Source organism: Tamandua tetradactyla, chromosome 1, assembly GCF_023851605.1.
Source record: "Tamandua tetradactyla isolate mTamTet1 chromosome 1, mTamTet1.pri, whole genome shotgun sequence".
Taxonomy (NCBI): domain Eukaryota; kingdom Metazoa; phylum Chordata; class Mammalia; order Pilosa; family Myrmecophagidae; genus Tamandua; species Tamandua tetradactyla.
The window spans coordinates 133,733,001-133,738,970 of NC_135327.1; the positions used below are offsets into that span (position 1 = coordinate 133,733,001).

General features: G+C 39.0%; 1 pseudogene; it reads left to right on the forward strand.

Moving 5' to 3' along the window:
• Window positions 1-333: 333 nt before the first annotated feature.
• On the forward strand, window positions 334-1,828 carry LOC143681380 (transmembrane 7 superfamily member 3 pseudogene; annotated as a pseudogene).
• Window positions 1,829-5,970: the final 4,142 nt, after the last annotated feature.

Here is a 5,970-nt window from a genome sequence, read left to right on the forward strand (position 1 = left end):
TTTTTTCTAATTCAGGTGAAAATCTCATATTAAACATGTCTACTTCTTATAACACAGAAATCGAAAAGAGGCTAAGATCAGGGCCTTAAACTCAAGTACACTAGGCTAGACTTAATCAAGGCAAAAATAAAGCAAAGTGGGGCTGGCGGGAGCGCGGCGTGTGCACCCTGAGGCAGATGGCGCCCGGCCCGAGCCCTCCCTGGTAGCAAGGGTGCAGCTGCTGGCTCCCCGCGCGCCCACTCGCGTCCCTTCCAGACTTTGTCATTTGCCTGGTGGGGCCTGGGCTGCGATGGGGCCACTTTGGCTGTTGGACCTTGCAGTGCTGGTGCTGGGATGGGGAGTGGCAGCCGAGCCCAGTCTGGCGCTCCAGTGAAGAATCTCCTTCCCAGCAACTCAGGAGCAAACACCACCGACAGAGGTCGGGTTTTCGTTCTTAGACCAGAGCAAAGTATGCGTAGTTGGTGTTTGGAGGATTCAGAGGCTGCACCTGTCCAAACTCTAGCTATTCCACTCTCCTGCTCAAAAAGAGATGCTCCGGCTGGAGGCTGTAGTTTGGGGTGTGATTTTGGTTACTGATCCCAACTTTCATCTGGAACATAATCTCTTTGAAATGGTGATCAAATTTGCCCCAGCAAACATGGGCTATGTGAGAGGCAAAGGCCCTCCACCGTGTGGCATTGGGACAGACTCAGACTCTAAGTGGGGGTCGCAGTATCATGTCTATCCACATTTTCTGCCTAAGAATGACCTCACTGAGAGGGTCTTGCTGAAGTATTTACAGAGGATGGCTGAAGTGCCTCAGGTGAAGGCCAATGCCATCAAGGTGGTTACTGTAATAGCTAATGACAAGACAAGCATTTACTTCTCCTGCCTGTGGGGACAAGGTGTAATTTATAATATCATTGTTTGGGACCCATTACTAAATACATCTGCTGTTTATGTTCCTACTCACGCATATGCCTGCAGCTTTGAGGCAATGAAGGACCATTGCTTTTCACTTGGAAGAGTATCTTCCAAGTTGTTCATCACTTTTATTTTTTGCCCTCCTTGGTCTTTTCATTTGTTTCTTCAGACACAGATTCTGGAAAACAGAATTATTCTTCATAGGCTTTATTGTCATGGGATTCTTTTATATACTGATTACAAGATTGATCACCTGTTAAGTATGATGTTCTTCTGATTCTAACCACCGTATCTGGAAGCATTGGTAGCATTTACTCGGTATCCATTTGGTGGCTGTTTGGACACCTCATACTTTGTGTAGGACTCCTGCTGGAGTTCCTTGTTTCATATGTGGCTTTCTTCACTGGGAAACCTGGAAGGCTTTTTGAGACAATGTGAGTTTTGGGTGGCCTTTTCTTGTATCACTCCAGTAGTAGTTTTCATGGGCTGTCTAAGAATACTGAAATACTGACTTGTGGAATCATCGACTCCTATTTGATGGTTCTGGCCTTTGACAGTTACATGTACCCAAGACTTTCCTACATCACTGTGAACGTACTCAAGAGAGCACTCAACAAAGATTTCTGCAGAGCTTTCACAAATGTGCTTTTCAAACTAATGACTTTATTATCTTGGCAGTATGGGGGATGCTGGCTGTAACTGGAATTACACTACAGATTTGAAGAGAAGAAGTTCGACCATTTTTCCCTCCCAAGCCAGGCAGGTTATGGACTCGAGAGAGCAAGAACACAGAATTACAAATATCTTGGACCCTAGCTACCACATCCCTCCACTGGAACTGAGGATCCACGGCCTATTAAATCAGATCAAAGGGCTCTTCCAGAAAAAACCAGCCAGCTGGAGAGAAAATACCCCACTTCGGTAGAAGATAAAGGCCTTGGTCAGTGTGATCTGGGGGTGCAACCTGAGCACTCTCTCAGCTGCAATGGTATGCCCATGCTGTTTCAGTAATCCCTGGCATAAACCTAATGAAAACACAGGTTTTATGGTCTCTATTGCTATATGGTAAGGGCATGCCAGGGAAATCGTGTATGTGTGTGTTCTAGCTTACTAGCTGCTGGAATGCAATATACCAGAAACAGAACAGCTTTTAAAAAGGGGAATTTAAAAAATTGCTAGTTAACAGTTCTAAGGCTGTGAAATTGTCTAAATTAAAACAAGTCTATAGAAATGTCTAATCTAAGGCATCTGTTCTAGTTTGCTAGCTGCCAGAATATACCAGAGATGGATTGGCTTTTAATAAAAGGGGATTTATTTCATTAAAAATGTATAGTTCTTCAGAGGAAGGACACAACTTTCAACTGAGGTTCTTTCATATGCAGGAAGGCACAGGGTTATCTCTGCTGGCCTTCTCTCCAGGCCTCAGGGTTCCAACAACTTTCCCCGGGGTGATTTCTTTCTTCATCTTCAAGGGTCTGGGCTGATCTGCGAGTGCTAAGATGAGGTATGCTGAGCTGCTTGGGCTGTGCTATGCTGAGTCTCTCATTTAAGCACCAGCCAATTAAATCATACATCATTCATTGCAGCAGGAACACCTCCTAGCCAACTGCAGATGTAATAAGCTACAGATGAGGTTCACATGCCATTGGCTCATGTCCACAGCAATAGAACTAGGCACCTTCACCTGGCCAAGTTGACACCTGAATCTAACTACCACAGCATCCAAGGAAAGACCTTGGTTTAAGAAGGCTGATAACATTCAGCATTTCTCTCTCAGCTGGGAGGGCACATGACAAACGTGGCAGCATCTGCTAGCTTTCTCTTCTGGTTTCTTGCTTCAAGAAGGCATTTTTCTTCTTCATCTCCAAAGGTCGCTGGCTGGTGGCCTCTGTGGTTCTATTGTCCTTGTGTTGTTCTGCAGCTCTCTCCTCATTCTCAAAACAAGAACTTTCTCTGAAATGTCTCCTCTTTTATAGGATTCCAGTAAACTAATCAAGACCACATAGAATGGGTGGAGACACGCCTCCATCTAATCAAGTTTAATACTCACAATTAATTGAGTCACATCTCTGTGGAGATAACCTAATCAAATTTCCAATCTATGGTACTGAATAGGGATTAGAAGAAATGGTTGCCCCCACAAGATTGATTTGGATTAAAACATGGTTCTTCTAGGGTACATAAAATCCTTTCAAAGCAGCACAATGTGTGTGTGTGTGTGTGTGAGAGAGAGAGAGAGAGAGAGAGAGAGAGAGAGAAATGACCAAGAAGCTAATGGTAGGGAGATTTTCCCTTATTTCCAAATACTTGGAGAAATTACCTTTTGGCTTACAAGTATATGATCAACTTATCCTATTAAATAGATTAGAAAAGATTAAAATAAAAATACTATGATTCTCCGGCAGACAAATTTTTTTTAATATGTCCTTCAACATTTCTCTCGTTGGAGAGAGAAACCTGGGGAGCTGGTGGTTTTAAGTGCTATATTTAATCTTTATTTGCCAATGTGTTTGGGGGGTTAGGGATTTGAACCTCACTCTTTGAGCTTCAGGGTACAAAAGAAGGAGAAGTTACTGTTTTCTTACTAAAAGCAGTCTGATTACTGAGTTGCATGGCTTTCTTAATATGATACATTATCAAAAAAGTAGCCTTCCTCTTTGCCATTTATTGCTTAAAATGATAATTTAAACACTAAATTATTTCAATTATTGAAAACAGGACAATTTATATAGATAATAGAACTTTTGTTTGGATGATTTATTTACATTACAAACAGTGTCCTCTGCTTTCTTTTCTTTCAAGGTCTTTTCAAAATAGTATTGACAGCTGAGTTCCAATTTAAACTGCGTTAGCTGATATATGCATTGTTTTGTTTTGAAGAAACAAATTGATCCCTACCTTAATCTATGGTTCCTTTAAAAAGTTGCATTTTTGTAGTTCTGTTAAACTAGCTGTTATTAACAATACTGTAAAGTACTATTTTTAATAATTTATCTTCTGTCTGAAGCATTTGTACCACCTTTGCTTTAAAGTGGTAAGGAGGAAGTAAAAAGAAGGCAAGTATTTTAAATGGATCTGCCTTTAATTAGGGCCTTGGATTCTGTGAGAAGAGCGCCCTCAGTTTTGAAATCCATTCTTCCACCCCTAGAAAGCACCTGGCAAGCCTTGGCTGCATACTTATTACTTGCAACCTTTTCACTTAATTGTCAGAGCCCATGTCCCAGGTCCACCTTTTGAGCGGGAGACTCTGGCATGCCTGAATGACATTCACGTTGGCTGTGTAGTTGCATATGTGAGCATACACATGTGTGAGTTAACCACTATTAACTGATGCTGTTTTTTTAGGGTTCTTTCAAGGTACAATAGATTTCTGAAGTTTCAGGTTACCGAAAAATCATCAGCTTTTGCTTTTAAAAATGTTTTGGGAAGATTGAAACAAAGTGAAAAAAATACATAACAGATCATTTTCGCTTTGAAAACTTATGCACAGGTGTTCATTTGCTATCTCTTCTGTAGTCCTTATTGTTTACACAACTCCAGAAACACTTAAGGAATGTCTTTCGTAATTCACTGTAGGTATTCTGCCTCCTACCATATATTTATACATTCAAAAAGAGTTATATGGAATGTTTGTGAGTTATCTTACCATCAAAATGCATTGCCAGCAATGACTGTAAAAGCAGAACACAGTTTTGAAGGGAAGATGCAAATTTTTAAGAATTTTTCATGATTCTTTTGAATTTTGCATAATTTTAATAATAAATGCCTATTTTGAAAAAATCAATAAAGCAAAGAAATAACTATTAGTATAACCTGTATGTAAGGTGATAGAAGTCTAGGGCAGAATTTTGGTAGTAGAGAAAGGGACAAGGGAAAATATTCAAGAAATATATGGGAGGTAAATTGGTGGACTTGCTTGAATAATTGTGAAAATTGGAAGAGGGAAGAACTGATGATGCCTCTCAGGTCTCTTGTTTGAGTTACTGACTGGGCAGCTTATCATTAAATAATTGGACTGAGCATTTCACTTAAATCTGACTTTCCTTATCTATATACACACATTGATACAGAAATATCCTGTCAACACCAAAAGAAAGTATATAGATTCTAGAAAAGATCAACGTCTGCTTAAACAAAGCTTCTCTCCTGCCCTGTGTTGAGTCTGCATACACCCAGCTCAGGACCTATATTCACAAAGTAGTCTCCATTGCTACTTTCACCACACACAATTTTTTTTAGAGCTGTTGTCCTTTATTAGAGTATTTGCACATTCAAATTAGTGCAAAAAGTAGGTAAGTTTTATGCCTAAAGTTGATGTTAAGAAAGTACACAGTCTTTTACCTAGGCCTTATTTTCTCCAGAGCTTCTTCCTCTTTTGGGGCCGACACACTGGGCCTTGATTTTCCTTTCATTCTAAAAGTAAAGTATTAGTCACTTATAAATCTTGTTATGATTTTTTTAACAAGCAAGAACCAGAAATGGTAACTTAGTAAAGTACATTCTTTCTGGTCAGAGACCAAGGTATCAAATCAGACCTATGAGAATAAATTCGTTTTCAGAATTTTCTATTTATATAAATGTTATGGCGATATTTACCTGAGATCCAATAGAATTCTACCTCTAAGTCAGCTATAAATAGGAGGATCATGGACTATATAAAGCACTTTATATTACAATTTTAGGAATAGATGATAATATTTTTCTGGAATAAAGAAACTAAAAACTATCAGAGTTTTATGGGAGATACAATTATTTTTCATAGATGAGAATTAATGACAAAAATATTCTAATTCACTTCTATGCTGTTCAAGGACCCAAATCAACTTTCTTAGCAAATAGAGAGATAGGAAGCTCAATATAAGCTATAACTAACTCTGAAATTATATAATGATTCTATTCTTATGTAGAATTTTATCAAACTTTTCATAACATTAATATCTCATTGTACATACTTTTAATGAAGGAAAAAGTAATTTCTCTTTAAAAACTTTTGAAACTAAAACAGTTTGAAAATTAATCTACTATTCTCAGAATCCTTTTCTGTTTTTGTTTTGCAATTTATAACAT